Here is a 21,442-nt window from a genome sequence, read left to right as displayed (position 1 = left end):
GAAGCCGTCTCTCCGGACTTGACTGTCAAGGCAGTAGTGTTTTGTAAAAGTGTGCAACGAGGCCCACGTAGCTGACTGACAAATGTCCTGCAAGGGAACGCAGCGTCCCAAGGCAGTGGTGGCTGCAGTTGTCCTGGTCGAATGGGCACGCAGCCCCACAGGAGGCTCCTTCTTGGCCAAGGAGTAACATGCTTTGATGCACAGAACGACCCATCGGGAAATAGTCCATTTGTGCACAGCCTGACCTTTTTTGGCGCCCACGTAGCCAACAAAGAGCTGATCATCCACCCATAACTGTTGTGTACTCTGCAGATAGAATGCGAGCGCACGTTCTGGGTCCAGACGGTGGAGCCTCTCCTCTTCCCTGGAAGGATGTGGAGGCGGAAAGAAGGTGGGCAAAATGATGGTCTGCCCAATGTGGAAGGGCGTGACAACCTTTGGCAAGAAAGAAGGGCGGGTCCTTAGAACCACCCTGTCCGGATGAACTGAAAGGAAAGGTGGTTTGGAAGAAAGAGCCTCCTGCTCACTCACTCTTCTGGCAGAAGTGATAGCTACCAGGAAAGACGTCTTTAAGGTGAGAAGACGTAATGGACAGTTATGAACAGGCTCAAAGGGAGCGCACATTAAGTCAAGACAAGAGTCAAGTCCCACTGAAGCATTAGGAAAAACACAGGAGGAAAGGTGTGTGTAATGCCTTTGAGGAAGCGGTTAAAAACCAGGGACTTAAAAAGAGAAGGCTGACCAGGAAGCCTTTGAAAGGCGGAGATGGCAGGAAGATAACCTTTGATTGTGCCCAGAGCAGAGCCCTGCTGGGCCAAAGACAAAATAAACAGAAGAACCTCAGAAAGAGGGGCAGAAAGGGGATTCACAGCTTTTGCTGAACACCATGCCACAAATTTGTTCCATCGGCAGGCGTAAACCGTTTTAGTGGAGGGACGCCTGGCTGCCAGAATGACATTACAGACTTCGGGAGGAAGGTCGAAAGTTGTCAACTGTCGCCGCTCAATCTCCACGCATGGAGGTGGAGGCTGGACAGGTTCGGGTGGAGGACCGTCCCCTGGGGATCGATGCTCATCCTAAGTAGCTCGGGATACCATACTCTTCGCGCCCAGTCCGGAGTCACAAGAATGACTTGGGCCCGGTCGCGCCTGATCTTCAGCACTCTGGGCAGAAGTGGTATAGGCGGAAAAGCGTACAACAGACCGCAACCCCACTCGTGACGAAAAGCGTTTCCGAGCGAGTGCCGCCTTGGAAATTCCAACGTGCAAAACAGATGAAATTGCACTTTCTCTTCGGTGGCGAATAGACCTAACCAGGGCTCTCTCCACAGCAGAAAGAGACCTTGCACCACGTCAACGTTCAGACGTCATTCGTGATCCATCATGTACCGGTGGCTGAGTTCGTCCGCCCTTGCATTCAGAGAACCTGCCAGGTGTTGAACCACCAAAGTAATGCCTTGATGTTCCAGCCATGTCCAGAGGAGCAGAGCCTCCTGACATAGGGTCCACAACCCCATCCCGCCCTGTTTGTTGCAATACCACATGGTGGTGGTGTTGCACGTGAACATCTGCACCACACTTCCCCGGACAGAGGGAAGGAATGCCTTCAGTGCAAGTCGGATCGCCCGCAGCTCCAAAAGGTTGATAGGGAACCGGGACTTCACCAGAGACCAGAGGCCTCTGATCTCCGCCTCTTCCAAATGGCCTCCGCATCCCACAAAAGACGCATTCGTCACCACTGTGTGCTACGGTTGGGGGAAGGGAGAGGAAACTGCTATTGCCCAATCGCGATTTTTGAACCACCACTGCAACTGTCGAGCAGTCCCCTCCGAGACCTGGACATGATCAGTCAGGTAGCCCTGATGCTGCGCCCACTGGAACTTCAGATCCCACAGCAGCGCCCACATATGCCACCCGGCATGTTGCACTAGCAGGATGAGGGAGGCCATCAGGCCCAGGAGCCGGAGGGTCATCCTGACCAAAACCGGAATAGAGGTCGAAAGATCGGAATCATTGCATGAATATCTCGGACTCACTGCTTGGGAGAATAAACCCGAAACCGCGTTGAATCCAGAACCGCTATGATAAAGGGAAGCTTCTGCGAGGGACTCAGGTGCGACCTCTGCACATTGATGGAGAACCCCAGCAAATGCAGGAGATCGGCCGTAGTCTGAAGGTGGAAAACCACTGCCTGGGGCGAGCACACCTTCAACAACCAGTCGTCGAGGTAGGGGAAGACTGACACCCCTAACCTGCGCAGTGGGGCTGCGACCACCGCCATCACTTTCGTGAACACCCGAGGGGCACTGGTAAGGCCGAAGGGGAGCACAGTGAACTGAAATTGCTCCTGGCCTACCGTGAACCGCAGGCAACGCCGGTGGCCCAGCAGGACAGGGATGTGAAAATAAGCATCCTGCAATTCCAACGCCACCATCCAGTCTCCAAGGTCGATGGCAGCTAGGACCTGAGCTAGAGTCAGCATCTTGAACTTCTCCTTCCGGAGGAAGCGATTGACGTTCAGGAGGTTCAAGATGGGGCGCAGGCCCCCCTTGTCCTTCTTGGGGACCAGAAAGTAGTGGGAACAACAACCACTCCCTACTTCCCGCCCGAAATCGCACTTGATCAAGAGGGCCTTGACTTCCTGTTGGATAAGAACCAAATGATCCCTGTACATGCGGTGGCATCGAGGTGGCATGACCTGGGGGGGGGGGGGGGGGGACTGAAAGGGAAGGGAGTAACCTTTGCGGATAATCTGCAGCACCCACTTGTCTGACAGCTGGATCCGCCGGCGGCGCCAACGGGCCAACAAGATCTAGACACGGGACCGAGGACCCGTCGGCGGGAACCAGAGGCCTAAAAAGGCAGTCCATGGCAGCAAGAAACTCTTGCACCTGTTCGGGAGTCGCCAACGGACCGGGTAAGGCGGGTAGGCTGTGGGACTCCCCGGCTCCAGAGGAGCTGCAGGGGCAGAACACCTGTCCGCATCCGAGTAGCTGCGGGGGGACGTCGGAGAGCGGAAACGCTTCTTTGACTTCTTTTTATGACATCGCTTACCGGAATCCGAGGGCGAGGACTTGGATCCGAAAAGCGACGACTTCGGTCCTGTGAGCGGTCCAGGGAACGGCCCTGAGACCCGGAGCGGCGGGATGAGGAATGCCGGAGCTCCACCAACTTCCGACGCCGCTCCCTCAAGGCCTTCGGGCCATAGCTCAACAGGACCGGGAGTCGTGGTCAGTCCCAGGCAGTAGAGGCAAACATCAAGGGGGTCCGCCATCAATATATTACTGAGGTAGGCCCGCAGGACTTAAATCCAGGCATCCCTACGTGTACCAGGAGAACAAGGGGCGAGAAAAAAAGTCTCAAAAAAGCAGACAAAAAGTGACTGAGGTAGTGCTCTATCTAGATCTGCGCTTGCTGGCGCGGAAAAAGAAAGAACTGATGTCAGCGACGGCCGCAGGACGCCACCTACTGACGCGCAGGGTGTAGGAGAATAGGGCCTGCTTCCAATGGTCACCCGCACTTTTTGCTGTGATTTTATGGTTTTTCGACTTTAGTGTGGCTGTGGGCCTGCTAATCAGACCCACAGCCCAGCTGCTCTCTCTCTAAATTGATACCATGTACTTTAGGTAAATACCAGATTGGGTATTGGGTCACCTTTGTGAGCCCCTGTATAGTGTACCATAGGTACCCAGGGCATAGGTGCATACGAGGCCTACCAGAGGCTGCAGCATGCATTATGCCACCCCTGGCTGGCCCTCCAAACTGACACCACAGGCTGATCACTCAGCTTGGGTAAGGTGGTGTAATCACCCCTTACTTAGATATAGTATACCTATATCTACCTTATATAAAGACACATATGCACCTATAAGTCACTCCTATGGTAGGCCTCGACAATCCTGGAGGCAGAGTGCTTGGTTTTATGTGAGAGGGTGCCCTAGCATGAGCTGAGCCCCTCTGCAGCTTTCGGAACCATCTCCTTCGGAACCATCTCATTATAGCTGTTCTATGATATAGCCATACCATATACTCTTAAGTGCATTATAATCCTCGCGGCTAATGCTAACTTTGGTTTGGCTTCATCAAAACATGTCGTGTAAGGTGTCAAACACTTTGGAATACTACCTCCCCCGCCAATTCTGGCAGCGGGGGTAGCATTCCACCCTTCTATAGGGAAAAGACATGTATGTTACTGCTTTACCCGGTTAAAGTTAAACAGAGCCCCAGCATCACAAAATGGAGGCTGCTGCCACAGACACAAGTCTGGCCTTCTGCTGCTGGACGAAACTCCGGCAGGGGAGACCTGGACAATAGGTTTCCTGTCCAGGGAGGTGCCAGCACCTCCCCAGACAGGCAGGTATGTATTGGGACAGGGAGGGCTGCATCAGCAGATGCTTTTTTGAGCCATTGCCTGGGGCACACAAGGTGCTCTATTCATAGCCCGGTTCAAACCAGTTGCTGGGGCACTCCAGCTCCAGCTCTGGCGCGAAACTGGACAAAGGGAAAGGGGTGTAACCACCCCTTCCCAGGTCCAACCATAGGAGGGACCTAGGACGGTAATCCAGCCCCTTACTATAAGTATAGGAGCTGTGTCCCCAGGATTTTAGATTATCCTGGAAAGAAACTTTGATACAGAACTCTTGGACCTTCGACATTCTGTTCTGTCTAGAAGACGGAAGACATCTCCCTTGTGGTCAAGAAGTGACCACCCTGTGCAAACAGGCACCACCAGTAACTTGCCGGTCTGCTTTGTCGACGCTCCCGCTGGAACCCAAAGACTCAGCAACACAGGAACTGGACTCTCAGACTTCTCTAACTCCGACCCACATCCACAGCAAAGCTGAGACCCGTGGCGGACACGAGAGACGTGGGACCGGACACCCTAGACATCCTGAATTTTGCTAACTGCTCGACTACCGAGGTACCCTCGCAGTTGTGCATTGGGGTGTAATAAGCCACAGACCCGAGCACCCTTTGCACCGAAGCTCAGCCCTCCACACTCCACGAGTGTTGCGTGGGGCCCACTCTTGCATTTCACTTCGACGCGCCTTCCTGGTTCCTTGCCCGTTGGCTAGTGAGCCCCCTGAAGACTTTTCTTTTTACCTAAACTGCTTTCCTGGTTGCTCCAGGCTTGCTCCAGCTTCCCTTCAAAGGAGAAGCGCCACAGACCTTGATGGTCTGCAACAGAGCCAATCTCGACATCCTGCGTGGATTGCATTTGCCAAGGTTTGTTGGGTCCTATCCGGATACGGGCACCGCAGTCAACTAGATCCTTTGTGGGATAGCTCTAATCCAGCGCCTCGTCATCATCGATGCCTCCTGGACCTCGTGGCTGAAGAGACAAGCTCACCTTCACCTTAAAGCACGCAACATCACCTGGTTCCTTCCTGGCCACTGGCTAGTGACCCAGACTCCGTCCCCCCTCTGCTTTCAGGTTCTTCACATCGCCGATTCACCCTTGGATCCACCCTTGGATCGACCCGGACACTTTTCCTCTGGTCGTCTGCAGCACTTCTTTGCAGATCTCCATAGAAAACGACGACGAAACCAGACACCAAAAGGCACCTATGCGCCCGGCTTCCCTGGGAGAGGTAACAAGAGTACTCCGGTGCTCCTGTAAGTCTTGACTCTCGAAGTGTCCTAGTCTAAAGGGGTTTTATCATAGTCAATCCAGAAGTGCCTTTAAACAGTAACTTTGTAACTTCTTCGTTTCCCATTATAAGTGAATGGTAACTCACGACTGTGTTTAGACACTGCACGCGTCTCCTGTGGGCCTCCTACTTCCTAACCTTTGGTTGTTTAGTGTAGTCCCAGCAATTCTACAGGCCCTAGGCCTGCTGTCTAACTCTCACGTGGTTCTTATACCACTTGCTTAGTATATGGTTTGTGAGGCCCCTAGGGCATAACTGTATTTGTGGAACTTATCGTATGCTAATTGAGTAACTTGTGATGTACTTTTACCTCTGACCTCCTAAAGAGTGCAGAGGGGTTTTGTTAGAAATAAATACATATATATTTGATATATACCTTGTGTGGTGTCCTTTCATCTGGTATTCAAGGCATTATAATTGGTAAAACAGCTTGCTTCACATGATCTCTGAAGTCTTAGCCTATGACTGCTGGTCCATGCTACCACTAGGATAGCTTGTCTAAAAGGTTGATTTTACAACCACCATCAATAAGTGTCGATTAGACTGGTGCAAGGTGCCCACTAGAATAGTAGACATCATATGCCAGGCTAACTTCTCACACAGGGGTACTGCTAAGCAAAACTTTCAGATCCAGTCTGACGCCTGGGGATATTCTAAGGTAAGGAATCTATTACTAACGTGTCTCTTTCAGATCATCGGTATCACAGCCCGAATATCCCGGACTCGCTGCTCAGGAGCACAGGCCCGAAACTGCACTGTGTCCAGGACCGATCCGATGAAGAGGAGCTTCTGAGAGGGAATCAGGTGTGACTTTGGCACGTTGATGGAGAACCCTAGCGAATGCAGGAGGTCGGCCGCAGTCTGGAGGTGGTAGATAACAGCCTGGGGCGAGCCCGCCTTCAACAGCCAGTCGTCAAGATAGGGGATGACTGGAGCCCCTGATCTGCGCAGATGAGCTGTGACCACCGCCATCACGTTCGTGAAAACCCAAGGGGCACTGGTAAGGACAAAGGGGAGCACGGTGAACTGAAAATGCTTGTACCCTACCGTGAACCGTAGGTAGGCTCTGTTGACTGGCAGGATGGGTATGTGGAAATAAGCGTCCTGCAAGTCCAGCGCCACCATCCAGTCTCCAGGGTCGAGAGCAGACAGGACCTGAGCCAATGTTAGAATTTTGAACTTCTCCTTCCAGAGGAAGCGGTTGAGGACCCCGAGGTCTAGAATAGGACGCAGGCCTTTGCCCTTCTTGGGCACCAGAAAGTAGCGGGAATAGCAACCACAACCAACTTCTGGTGCAGGAACCCTCTCGATAGCTCACTTGGCCAAGAGAGATGAAACTTCCTGGTGGTGAAGCACCAAATGATCCTCCGACATGCAATCGAAAGACGGTGGTATAGAGGGAGGGATAGTCTAGAAGGAGAGGGAATAGCCCCTTAGGACTATATACAAAACCTACCTGTCTGACGTGACAGTTTGCCAGTGGGGGAGGTGATGGCAAATCCTGCCACATACTGGCCGTTGGTGGCCCTGAACGGTCGGACTAGGAAGGCTTGGAGGTTGCTGCAGGGGGGAAAGGGTGGACTGACCCGCCCACTGGTTTCCAGACACGAGAGGCCGCTGGATCCATTGTCCAAGGCCACGCAGATGGGCAGCTTCCGTAGACCCGTGGCTAGACTGGGACAGGCGTGGCGGGGTGCCCCTTCTGTAGCCACGAAAGGGGCGAAAAGCAGACTGGGGTGGACGGTAAGACGCAGCGAGGCCCAGGGATCTGGCCTTAGCACGAGAATCCTTAAAGCGCTCCAGCGCCGAGTCTGCCTTATCGCTAAAGAGGCATCGGCCATCGAAGGGCATGTACAGCAAGGTTGACTGAACATCCCCCGAAAAGCCAGATGTCTTTAACCAGGGTGGCGCCTAAGGGCTACCGACGTGGCAATCGCTCTGCTTGAGTCGAAGGTATCCAGTACACATCGAATCATGAATTTACCTGCGTCTCTCCCATCTGCCACTGCTTGGGAGAAAAAGGCCTGGGCTTACTCCGGGCACTGAGGCAGCACTTGTGCGACCGTATCCTAGATAGTGTGGAAGTATTGGCCCAAGAGGCACGCAGTATTCACGGACCGCAGTTCCAAGCTGGAGGAAGAGAACATAAGCTTCCCAAGATAATCCAGCTTCTTGGATTCCTTATCCAGGGGAGCAGAAGGGAATGCACCCTTGGAAGAAGAGGCTTGGACAACCAAGCCCTCAGGGAAAGGGTGTTGGGTGAGGAAAACTGGGTCACCCAGAGCCGGGCAGTGGCGGCGGGCAATCGTCTTTTGCACAAGAGCCCCTGACGCAGCTCTGTCAGGAGATTAGTAATGACTGCCACCAAAGGGAGCTCCAGGCCCAAGCCCTCGGCTGCACTTTGCACCACTACAGCGTAAGATACTCCCTTCTCAGTAGACACAGTAGGGGGAAAGCATGCCAAGGTCTGGAGAAGTGTCTAGACCACTGGCGTCACCCAGGTCTTCTCTCCAGTCCAGCTCATCAAGCTGGTCTACCAAAGGGTCCAGCGACCCCTCCCAATCCTCAACATAACACTGTGTGATAGGGAACACCAGGGATGAACAGGGGAACAAAAGTACCCTGTCGGATTCAACATCAACTGACATCAGTCTGGCTCCGGGTCCATCTCGGGGGTGAGGATAGGGAGGGTGTCGGCCGGGGGCATGGCCAATGCCGGGGTGTCATCGCCATGTTCGGAGCCAGGGATGGTCGAGTAACGTCGATCAGTGTCGATCTGGATCCAGGCCTGGATCCGCGGGGGCCCTCTGGCTCCGGAGCCGCCGACATCGAAGGCCCAGGATCACTCACCGGATCTGCAGGGCCAGAAGGCACGTGGGCGGAGTCAGGCTGCCCAAAGATACTGTGGGGAGCTTCGCAAAATACACAAAGTTGGGCAGGAGATGCCCCGGATTCCAGAAACAGAGCGAGGCGCGAGGTCAACCCTGAAGGAGGCACCAGAGACAGAGCCTTAGAGCGACGGATGCTCTGGATCCAGCGTCACGTCAGCCGACCGATGGGGAGAAGTCGAAGTACGCTGGTGCTTCTTCACCTTTTTGTGCTTCGACTGACCCGAGGACTTCGAAGACTTGGGATGGACGAGGTGTGGGGGCTTCACAAGCAGTCTTGAGACCGTCCCCTCGATCGAGACCAGGAGCGACGTGGAGCCGAATGCCAGGCCTCCAAGAGCTTTTGGGACCGCTCCTGCAAAGACTTTGGATTCATGTCCCGACAGTCAGAGCACGACTTTGGGTCGTTGTCGTGCTCCAGACACCAAAGACACACGAGGTGTTGGTCCATCACAGACATCGGTTTGTGACAAGACTCACAGGGTTTGAAGCCGGTCTGATAGTGGGACATCCCTCGCACACTAGGAGTGGAAGACTCAAAAAGAAGTCGACAAAATGGTGAAAAAAGGTTGGTCAAAAAATGACTAAAGGGGTACCTCCTTCCGGATCTGCACTAGGCTGGCGCGGAAAAAGAAATAACTCACACCAGGGCGCAGGGGCGGCATTAAAGTAGGCACCGCAATGTCATCCTGCAGATCACGACGCTGACGACAGACACCACCTGCTGACAAGCAGGGGTACAGCTGAGAAAAATTCTCCGGAACCAGTTTGACGCTTGGGGGAAATTCTAAGGTGAGGAATCTATAACTGACTCTTTCAGATATAAAATTTAGAAAACCTTAGAAATTCACTTAACAAAACAAAGGTTACAGGGACATCATAGTTGTGAATCAACATGAAAATCTAGAAATTCACTGAAAAAAAGGGTACTGAAACATAGTTAGGCTTAGATGTTTCTCATACCAACCATAGAAATTCAGCAGTTGTAGTAGCCTGAGCTAACTATAACTTAGGCCCACCGTAATGCACTGCTTACGACCCCACATATTATATCACTCATAACAGTCACCTCCTCTGGGTGGAGCCTCCATTCATAATTCGTGAACCATCGATGGCAGAGTTCATCCGCTCTGGAGTTTAGAGAGCCACCAGGAATATGCCCGGATGTTCTAGCCATGTCCAGAGACACCTGGCTTCTTGATACAGGGTCGATAACCCGCATCCTCTCTTGTTTGTTGGAATACCACATGGCAGAATGAGGGCACACACAATGGGCCTAACCGAACTTTCAAGGAACTCACAGAATGGGTACAGGCTCCAAGTTACTATTTTTTATTTTTATTTCGTTCTTTAACTGTTTCAAAATAATGAGTCTATGCTCCGACATAAGATGGGTCAATACTGACTGATGCTTGTAGTATGATACAGAAGATGGGAGACAAAATCCTGGGGTGAGACTGCTTTCAGCAGCCAGTTGTCGAGGATGGGGGTAAGAATGGCACCCCTGACCTCCGCAGATGAGCTGCAACCACTGTCATTGTCTTGGTGAACACCCGAGGGGAGCTGGTATGGTCAAAAGGAAGAATGGTGAACTAAAAGTGCTCTGGCCCCCCAGAAAACTGCAGGTATCTCCTGTGGGCAGGCAGAATGGGTATATGAAAGTATGAGTCCTGCAAGTCCAGCGCTACCATCCAGTCTCCAAAGGTCCAATGTGAGTATCTTGAATTTCTCCTTCTTCAGGAAGCAGTAGGTAGGGAGTAGGTCTAAAATTGGAAGGAGGCCTCCGCCCTTCTGGGGAAACAAAACGTAGCTGAAACAGCAACAGCAACCTACTTCTGATGTCAGCACCCTCTCAATGGCTCCTTTGGAAAAAAAAGAGCTTGCACTTCCTGACAGAGCAGGGAGAGGTGGTCCTCCATAAACTGATCTAAGGATGCGGGCATGGACAGGAGGGTTTCAACAAAAGGGATGGAGTAACCCCACTGAACGATATGAAGTACCCACATGTCTGATGTTATGGACTGCCAGCGGGGCAGGAGGTGTCGGATCCTGCCTCCAAACAGTTGCCTGTGTTGGTGAGAAGACAATCTAAAAGGGGTTGGACGCTCCAGGATGGCAGACTGGATAGACCTCTGGTTGTGAGTCCCACAGGGCTTGTGGGAGTGTTGGAGGTTGGGCGGGAATGGACGAGGCTGGTGGTCCCTACCATAGCAACAAAAGGGGTGAAAGGCAGAATGGGGCCATGGAGAGACCAGGCAGTGTCCCTGCTACCCTTAAAGTGCTTGAGTGCAGATTCTGCCATATAACCGAAAAGACAGGTGCCATCGAAGAACATGTCCATAAGGGATGCCTGGACATCCCCAAAAAGCCAGTGGATCTCAACCAGGCGTAGCGACGGAGGGCAAGTGATGATGGAATCACTCTGCTTAGTTAGTGGGCTGTATTCAGTCTGCAGCGACTGGTGAGCTTTAATGCTTCCCTGCCATCTGCAAAAGTCTGTGTCATGATGGTTCAGGCCTCCTCCAAGACCATGGGCTGCATTTGCGCAACCGAAAAACCAAACTGTGTGGGTATATCGGTCCAAGAGGCACACGGAGTTCACTAACGGCAGTGAAAGGCTGGGGGGAAGAGAACATCCTCTTGCCAAAGGTATCCAGCCTCTTGGATTTCCTGTTTAACGCATGGTAGGGAATGAGCCAGGATTGACTTTAGAGGTGGAGGCTTGGAGAACCAGGCTCAACAGAGAAGGGTGCTGGCTAAGGAAAGCTGAGTCCCCTGGGGCAGGGCGGTGGGCAACTGTCCTTTGCACAGGAGCCACTGTACCAACACTGACCCATTCCCCGAGCATGACATCTATGATGTCTTCATTAAAAGGGAAGAGAGGTTCTGTTGGTGTGATTCCTAGCTAAAGCACTTCTGTAGAACCTCTGTCAAGACGTTCCTCTTGACTGCCACAGAGGGAAGTATAAGGTAATGGACCTGAGCTGCCAGCCTCACCATAATGGAAAAGGAAGCCACTTCCTCAGTAACCACACTAGGAAGAGAGACCAAGCCACTGTCTTTGGAGGTGTCCAGACCACTGGCATCCACCAGTCCCTCATAACAGTTGTCTTCGGGCTCTTCCAGGGGATATGGTAGCCGCAAGGATCCTCAGGTCCTCCCCAATCTGACTCGTCACAGGACCTGTTAAAGAAAGAAGGCCCTGGCTCAGATTTGGAAGGTCAAGGTCCGTCCAGCACTAGAGACAACGTTCTGGTAACACTGATCCAGCCCCGTTTCAGAGTAGGATATGATTAAGTGGTCGCCAGGAAATTCGGGGAAGCACGGCACGGACCCAGACACAGGCTCCGTGGCTGGAGCCTTGGAAGGTCCTAGATTGGCAACATCCTTTCCAAGCCTTATCAGGTGACTTGTACCAGAGTGGTGAAGTTAAAGGGCACTTTGACTTCTAAGATTTTGTTAACTTTTTGTGCCTTTCCTGAGGACTTTGAAAGCAATGATGAGCACTGAGAACAGTAATGCGAATAAGTCCAGGACCATCTATACAATTTGGACCTGGAGCATCGGGGATTCGACTGGTGTCAGGCCACCAGCAGCTTCAGGAATTATTCCTGAAGCGCCTTGGGATTCATGGTGTGACAGCCTTCACAGGCCTCGGAGTTATGGCCCCAGCTCTAGGCACCAAAGGCAAACCAGGTGAGAGTCTATCATTGACATCAGTCTGTGACAGAAACCACAGGGCTTAAAAACAGATTTAAACCCCACAGGTTTTCAAGGGCTACTCCTAGCAGACTGGGAGACCATGTTCATAAGACTTTGTCAAAATGCCGAAAATGTTGTCCAAAAAGTCGAGGGAGACAGCTCTCTCCATTTCTGCACTGATGACACGGACAGAATGGAATTGATGTTAGTGCACACAACACTTCTGGCATGGATGACACCTATGGGGAGCTGAACAATTCCACCTACCTGCACACAGAGGTACAGCCCAAGATTTTTTAGGTACAGTCTAATGCCTGCGGAATATTCCAAGCTAGAAGTCTCTATCAGAAAAAGTAAAGTTCAGGTGATGGTTGTTTATGGCTGCAGAGTGTAATGGAGACATGGAATGCATGACTCTCTCCTCAGTGTCCTTAATATAATTGAAACTTCCCTTTCCAGTTAGCTAGGAAATATTTAAGTCAGGTTTACAAGATGTGTGGCATGTATGTCACTACAACAATCATGTGTGCTAAATTGTTAACCACTAACTACAGCCATCTAAAGATCCCTCCGGCATGCTAGTGTGCATCAATTCTATACCTATTGGGGCTAGGGAAGACTGCGGCTTACTGTCCTATTTCTGTTTTTCATTTTCTGTAGTTGATAGGTATTGCTCAAAGCTCTGTGCGCAACTCAAGTGGCGCGGGGGTATAGCTTGTACATGGGGGCAGTGAAAATTGTTCACCTCCAAAAACACATACAGATGCTATGCAACTGTAGCACACAAACACCTACCCTGGGATTGAAAGTTATTAATTCTTGTTGCTTAGAAAGCTTTGAGAGATAGAACTTGATACATCTATTAGTAGTAATTAAAATGCAACTTACTGATTGAGATATTTTTCACACAAATTGTAGAAAGTGTGTCTGCTGAATCTTGGTACAATCTGATACAGGCAAAAATGCAAGCTAAATACTGGACTTGTTCCCGAGGATTTATAGTTAAAAAGAAAATCACAAGTCCTACACACTATGATAGGGCCCTTATAACAAGTGACCATGAAATTATAAACGCCTTGTTAATTTTCAGAGGACATATGCTTTGGGTGTGATCTGTCAGCGTATAGGTTTGTGCAATTCTTTGTGTAGAGCCTGCGCGGTATATCATTTTGATGCAGTACGCCTATCCCTTACCTACTTATTTATCCCAGGAAGGATCTACCCCTTTTAGGAAATAAATAAATAGAAAAGAAACAATATGTCCATAGGAGGCGCCAGTGGAATTAATAGATATAGTTAATTCCAGGGTTGAAGTCCCCAAGTTACAGTTATTTTACATTCACTTGGGTCAAGTCTCCAATTTAAAGTTATTTTACTTTCCAAGCAGAATAAGAATCCAACTCAAACACAAACATACTTAACTATTATTTATTACAGAATGCAAACCCATATGCCAAATCATGCATCTGAAAAGTCTCTTGGATTACCTGATCAATCACAACCAGGTTGGGTTGTAAAGAGGAAGTTGAATTCATCGAATTCAAGACTATTTGTAGAACTTTGGGGTTGGTGGCTCAAGGTAATAAATGGTCCCCTGACACTGCCTCAATACAAACACTGCAACAAACAACTAAGTGAGGATTGGAGTACTTGAAATTATTTCAGCCACTGGCAATCACACAGGCAGCATTCCTGTCCATAATGTGTCAGCCACTCCACCACTCTACTCAGAGGCCTGATTAGGCCTCGTCACTGAGGTACAACTTGGTTACTGTGTCAGAGAGAGCAAGGGCAAACACTTGGCCAAAGAGGGCATTACATCAAAATACAAAAGGAGATGGGAAGAATGGCTTCAAATAGTCTAAATCACTGGAATCTCTCTGGGTAGCATTCCAACCATTTGTTTTCCCACATCTAGGCATACCCAACCATAAACTGACATTTCTCAACATTTTCCTTTTTATAGATTTCCGTTTGTCAAAAATGATAATGGGTTAGTGCTCAGGTGATAGTTGTGCAACTTATATCTGGTATTTACAGGAACAATTACATTTAAGACACTGCTTTCAATGCCAACTTGACAGGACCAGGAAACAATACAACTACCAATAAAACCGGCAAATTTTAAAATTGTAAGTAGAGAAAGGAGAAGAATGGTCAGCCAGCTGATCAGGAAAGCCTACGGTTATATCTATGTACAAAGTGTAAGTTCTCCCATAAGTAAACTTACAAGGATCCTAGGGAAGAGTGCATGCAAAGTAGTGAACCCATTTTTTATTTTTTTTAATTATTCGACCTTTGCATGAGCAGCAAGAAAACTTTCTAACCACACTGACATAAGAAAGAAGAACGGGACATTCATGATTTAACAAAACACTATTATATCTGCAGGGTGGCTGCTGACTGGATACATCTGGGAGACAGGAGGCTAGGAACAAGGAATAAAATGAGTGCAACAGCCATGCAAGCTTAGTCTTAGAGGGTGGTGTTTATCACATAATTTAGCACAGAAATGTGCTATCTAAAATACATAACACGGGTTAAAATGCAGGAACTAAGTCAGGAGTGGCACTATTTATTCAAACGATGTAGACACAAATATCAGACACATCATTAATTTAATCAAAAATAACACTATGCAATGTAGTAAGTTACAAGTGTCAAAGACACATCGTAGATCAAGAGCAAAAACATGCAATCTAGTAAGTTTAAAATCATGTCAATCCAATGAAAAAGAGAAAGAGAGAGAATGAATATCAAAGTACAATGAAGCATTACAACCTCAATCAAAATGCTAAATAAAATGTTTAAGCAGGAACACCATCGTCATGAGAATAAATGCACTGCACAAGGTGGTCAACAAATGGGCAAATAAGTAGTGTATTTATACACTTGAAATGAGAAATCGTTGACCGCAAGATCTAATTTTGGCAGGTGCTTGATCGCAGAACATAACAAAAGTTTGAACTTTTTATCACAAACACTTAAAGGTGGACGCTCCTTATAAGGCTATCGTTTATTTTAAGGCCTGTTGCTGTTTTAGTTTCGAAAGCGGCGGGAAGTCCCGGGTGGCCCACCCTACTACTCTCACCCCATCTTGTCTTCTAAATGACAGATGCACAATGTTATTGCTACATCTTCTTGATGTTCAGAAAGATGTACTCGTAGAGGACAGGAGTATGAAGACTTGTTCATCAGATAGACCGTGACCGGAGGTTATTGGGCTTCATATGATAGATACATCTGAGGTTACAGGAGGGTGTGAGGCCTACTGTCTCTGTAGACACTCAAGGCAGTGTGGACAATTTTAGCAGAACCTGGTCTATGGACTGGCAGGGACAATTGAGACTCGCATGCTTCAGATGTGGACAGAATGGGCCTGGGGCACTATATGGTAAGACTAGACCCTGCTTCAATCCCCCTCTTGTTTATTCTTGAACTAAACTCTTACAGCATACTTTCTAGTCCCTCCTCCTAGTTGGTGTATACCAGGGGTGTCATTCACATTGGAACATTGGCTTTCCAGCGGCTTCCTTAAATCTACATACTCTCCTTCAGGTATGTCAACGAGGCATGTATATGGTGTTGATGATGGTGGATCTATATTTAAATCCTATCTTAGTTGGTATCTACTAGTGGTGAGTTGGGGCTATTGACCTGGCACTGGGTAATGGTAGCAGGTTGAATTGAGTCTAGTCCTGGCGTTGTGAGGTCTACTACTTCTAAAAGAGCTACATTATCCTCATTCATTGTTCTATCCTTCTTGTGTATAGGCTTTCTGAATGTTCCCTATTCCTACATATTTCATATCTGCTAATTTTTCTATCAGTTCTTTTGGCACAATGATAGAACAACTGTACAGCACAACAGAGGAGCAGCAGCACACCGAAAACCGGTAACAACATTTTTAGAATGGCAGACAGCCACGAAGGCATCCAGTCAAAAGTCAACCAATCAGTGGCTGTGTCTGCTATGGCACCTCCTTCAGGAATCTTTTTCTTTTCTATGTTGTTCAAGTCCTTGATGACCTTGGTGATGGAGCCTTTGTGATAAGTGGAGTTTTGATAAAGGATGATATAAAACGGGAAGAAGGAAAGAGATGAAGGGGGTGGGGTGAGGGGAACATTCCATCGCAAACCTCTCTTGCTAAAGAGAGATTGTGCGATGCACTGCAAGCAATTCTCAAGAAGGTTGAGGGGCACAGAAGCCCACTGGGAGTCAATGCTCGGGTTCTCAGGAAAGCTCGTGTAGTTTAGTCCTGTATCTTAGTATCAACCCTGAGCTAGTGAAAACTGTTTTTGCTGAATTTCCAAAATGATGTAACCCCTTTCTCAAAGTATTTGAGGAATTATCACAAAAAGCACGAGAAATGAGGACAAAAAAAGGTAAGAAAAAAGTGGTGGGAGTAAATGTAGAGGGCATAACTAGAGATACTGGGGGATAGGAAGCGGAACGTGCACTTGTGTATACATAGTAGTAGAGATCCAACTGTAAAGGCAGAAATATTGGCACTAGGGTATAAGTAGGGGTAGAGGTACTCCGGAATAGGCACAATGCTTACTTACCTTCGGTAACGATGTATCTGGTAGAGACTATTCTAGCTGCAGATTCCTTCGCGTAGAATTATCCCCAGGCGTGAGACTGGATCCGGAAAGCTTTTGCCACAGCATCCCTGTGCGTCGGGGGCGGGGCGACACGACGCGACTCCGCCCAGGCGTCGTCAGCGTACGTGACATCAGCGAGGTCACATAAGACCCACCCCGACGTACCTACGTCAGTTTTCTTCGGAGAACTTTTCGGCACCACAATGCGGAGCCACCAGACAAAAAACTGTGGGAGCATGGGAACAGTATGCGAAGAGAAGAAAAAGGAAAGACAGACGACACCATAAGGAACAGTGCAACGTTGGAGTGTCCAAAGGCAGGGGCAGAAGAACGAACAGAGCAGAGCCCTGAGCAGCCACCCTGCCAGCACATAGACAGGCTTTCCCCTGAAACAAGGAACCTGCGTAAAAAGCCATGATACACGTAACAGGCCCTCCACCCCATTCAGAAATAAGGAAGGGGAGCCAGACCCAAGACAGACAGAAAAAAAAACCTCCAAGCCACCCCAACATAGAGGGCAACCACCCCCCAAAGAATAAGGGCAAGGCCTAGCCAGATGACCCCTATTCGGAGGTAATCAGAGGGACCAGTACCCTCAGGAGCAACAGGAAGGGAAGGGAGGGAAGAACAGAGATTGAAGGTAAACCCCCTCGAACCTGGAGTAACCAGAGCAGCGGGGCACGGAAGCACCGTAACCCCATCCTCCAAGGAACCAAGACGAGGAATGAACCGCAACCAGATGGAGCCACCCATCAGGAGCAATAGAAGGTACTCACAGGAGACACAGCCCCCCACACCAACCCAAGGGACCTCTCAGAACGGGGAGGAAGGGCGGGCTGTGAAGGAATCTGCGGCTAGAAACGTCTCTACCAGATACATCATTGTTACCGAAGGTAAGTAACTCGTACATCTGATAGAGATTACTAGCCGCAGATTCCTTCACGTAGAATAGATACCCTAGCAATACCCACGGGGAAGGAGGGTCTGCGAAAGGACCCCACCAGCCTGGACGGAACAGAATATCCCACAGGGAACAAGATATGCGGCCAGAAGAAAAACGTCATCCCCTCCAGGCAAGAGGAACCCCCACAAGGGAAACACCACCGACCCCAGAGGGTGTATGAGGAAAGGGAGACTGAAGAGGCCTGTACCCTAACAGCAGAAGAACCAAGGGCAAGGCTAGAGGGGCCGAAGCACCTCACTCCCTCACAATGCAACAAAGCTTCCATCCAATGCAAAGACAGGAAGTGGAGGAGGAAGAAGAAGAAGAAGCCCAGAGAGTCCAAAGAAAAGAGGGAAAGGAAGGCGAGCCCCCTCCAGATGAAAGGCAGCAGGCCAGCCAGGACAGCGCCAACAGTCATAAGCTGCCAAAAGCAAGAACAGCAGCCCGGGGCCCAGAAGATCGGGCAGTCAACGTCTGACAAGGAGCACTCAGAATCACTACAGCCCTCAGGACAGGGGCAGGAAGGCGAGAAAATGTCCGGCCACAGCACTACGAGGGGCCGCGCACCTGACTTCAAGAAGCAAAAGCAACATACAGAAACGCCATGGAGAACCGGCACCCGAAGGCGACCAGAACGCTCTAGCAGAGCGCAAGCTATATAACAGCTACCACTACCCCACATAGTGTATGTTAAGTCCCAAGATATGGGAACCCACTTTGGAAGAACTTCAGCAGCAGAGGAAACAACAGAAGGACCACAGGGAAAAACACCCCAGCAGAAGGCTTGACAAGCTGCCCAAGCAAAGCAGAAGGCCTAATCTCAGGGCCGAGTCTGTGAAACAACTCCAGCAAAACACACACATAGGCAACAAAGGGCCATCCAGAAGACAACAAGCCAAAGTCCCAAGGAGGACTCAATGGCCAGAAAGCACACTCCACAGTCAGAACAAGTGGCCTAAGAATGCACAGAACCAGCCCAATTCAGCAGTCACTGAGGAGGGGAAGGAGGAGGAGGGGAAGGAGGGGAAGGAGGAGGAGGAGGAGGAGGAGGACGAGGAGGACGAGGAGGAGGAGTAGGAGAAGGAGGAGGACGGAGCCCTGCCAGGAACCTTTGGATGGCAGAGTCAGCCGGGGCATGGAACAACAGGCTGCCGTCAAAAGGAAGATCAATGAGCCGCTCCCGAATATTTTTAGGGAACACGCCGTTCCAAAGCCAAGCATGGCGACGGAGGGCAACTGAGGAAGCCACGGCCTGGCCCAGAACCGGGAGGCGGAGAATAAACGCTGCTAGCACACGGCCATCCACAGCTTGATGCCGTAAGTCCACCTGGACCGTCTCTTGGGAGACTGCGAATCCCAGAGACTCAGCCAAGTACCACAAACAAGAGGAGGCCCGAGCCAAAAACACACACGGTGTTAAGGGCCCGCAGCGCAGAGCTGGTCGAGGCAAACATATTGCGCCCCCAAGAATCCAGCCAGCAAGCCTCCTGGGACGGCGGAGTAAACAGTGGCGGCAGGGAGGGAAAGGCGGTCCGCAAAAGCGGACTGGCATCAGAGGGGTGGAGGGAAAGGCACACCTGGTCACGCGGCGCCGGAAGATGCCGGTGCAGAAGGTGCTGAGGCACTAGATCCCCAGAGGCGGGTCGCCTCTAAGCCCCCGTCAGGGAAGTAAGGAGAGCCCCTCAAAGGCAAGTAAGATCTCCCTCCCACCAGAGCCCTGGTGGAGAACCTCCAAGAGATGGTCCGCCGTAAAGTGAGCAACCGGGTCACCCATGTGCAGAATGCCCACGGCCGTGGACACTGTGTGAGCAAAGGCCCGCCTCCGTAGGGCCCCGTGGTGGAGAAAACAGCTCCTCCGTGGGCGATGGCTGCAAACTAAGGTGGCCGCCCCTGAAGCCAAGCAGGACGGGCAAGGGCCAGACCTGGAAGTCAGAAGGAGCCGAAGAACGAGGGACCTGCCACTCTTGAGACGAACACCTCTTCCTCAGGAAAGGCGGGGAGCCTCCCTTCGACTACTCTGGTGAAAAAGATACCACGCGGCCAATGGTATCTGGGGAGGACGATACCAAAATACAGTCTGCCTCGGGAAAAGAAGTAGCGTCCGAAGACGAATCCCCAGCACGACTCCTGCGCGGAGCTGTAGAGTCCGCCGCCTAAGGCAGAACGTCGGCACCACCCGGCGTCGCAGGGCAGGTTTCCTCCCAGTCACACCGCATCGGGGACCGGAGTCGGACTGGCCTTGGGGCGGTGCCGGAGCTATGCCGACTTGACCCCCACGAGGCCGCCGCCTGCACGGAGGAACGAGAAGGGCCAGGGGAGTGACACAAAGCCTTCCGCCAGCCTTGGCCCAGAATGCGGCGGAGATCGTTCTGCAACCCATGTGGTGCCGCCAGGGACAATTCATCCTATGACTCGCCCTCTGAAGAGGGACAAGGGGTTCCCACCCAGCTACAACCCAGAGCGGGACGAGGAGGGTTCATGGACCCCTGTGGCTCGGCAGGGTCCAGCTGTTACAGGTGCAGTGGCGGCGTCACCTCAGCCTTAGACAGGACCACCTTGTCAAAGGACCGAGAGGGGCTCGGGGTTACAACCAGAGCCCTGGCGACCTCCCGCAACAACACAGGGACTCCCGCAGGAGTTTGCGGCGAGGCAGAGACTCCGTGGTCTGAAGGAGGTACCCCAGAGGAGCCGCACCCCAACAGCACCACATCCTCCAAGCCTGTATCCGAACCAGTCGGCGCCGTGGAGGGCCGCACGCAAGGCAAGGGATCCACAGACGCCCCAGGAAGGGAAGGAGGAGGAGGAGACGCCAGCGAGGCCTGCAAAGCCGCCGCGTATGTCTCCATCTGGACTCTCGACGCCCCAACACCGGGAAACTGTGGATAGGATGCCACGCGGGGCTGCATTACCCGCGGAGAACCCACGCCCCCGGCAGGCCGAAAACCAGAACCCGGGGACAAACTGCAACACTTACCCACCGGGGAACGACGCTCACGTGACATCGGAGAAGGGCGAGGACGACTACCACGGCTGTATCTGAAGCCGTCCGCCGAAGTAGACCGAGGGGAGGACGTAGACTTGGCGAGCCGACGTGCAAGTCTTGAAGCCCGAAGGCATTCGCACACTGTTCCACAAAAGAAGGGACAATGGAAGGAAAAAAAGAGGGCCCAAACAGGCCTGTAGCAAGGACCGGATCCGCGTTGCATGCGGAGAAGGAAAAAAAATTACGTAGGCGCGCCGGGGTGGGTCTTATGTGACCTCGCTGACATCACGTACGTGAACGACGCCTGGGCGGAGTCACGTGGTGTCGCCCCGCCCCGGCGCGCTGGAATGCGGTGGCAAAAGTTTTCTAGATCCAGTCTCCCGCCTGGGGATAATTCTACGTGAAGGTATCAGCGGCTAGTAGTCTCTATCAGATTAAGAAGTTATATATTAAGGGTGGCTATACTATGGTAAAAGATGGAGTACATGTGGGTGTAGAGAATCCACAGGCAATAGCATATAGTAATGAGGACATCAAGCCCTAGGGTAGGAGCAGAGGTACTAGTGTATAGGGGGGCTAGAGGTACTTTGGTTTGGACAGAGAAAAATGTCCTAGACTTTAGGTACGCGGACCAGGGAGCAGGTATGAGTGAAGGTGCTATGGTACAGGTAG

At 51.1% G+C, this 21,442-nt stretch overlaps 1 protein-coding gene across 1 annotated transcript in view; it reads right to left on the bottom strand.

Moving 5' to 3' along the window:
• Window positions 1-21,442, bottom strand: part of IGF2R (insulin like growth factor 2 receptor) — a 1,757,136-nt gene that overhangs the window by 248,806 nt on the left and 1,486,888 nt on the right. The window lies entirely within an intron of this gene.

The sequence above is a fragment of the Lissotriton vulgaris genome, chromosome 6 (genome assembly GCF_964263255.1).
Source record: "Lissotriton vulgaris chromosome 6, aLisVul1.2, whole genome shotgun sequence".
In the NCBI taxonomy this organism is placed as follows: domain Eukaryota; kingdom Metazoa; phylum Chordata; class Amphibia; order Caudata; family Salamandridae; genus Lissotriton; species Lissotriton vulgaris.
This window is presented reverse-complemented; position numbering and strand designations above follow the sequence as displayed.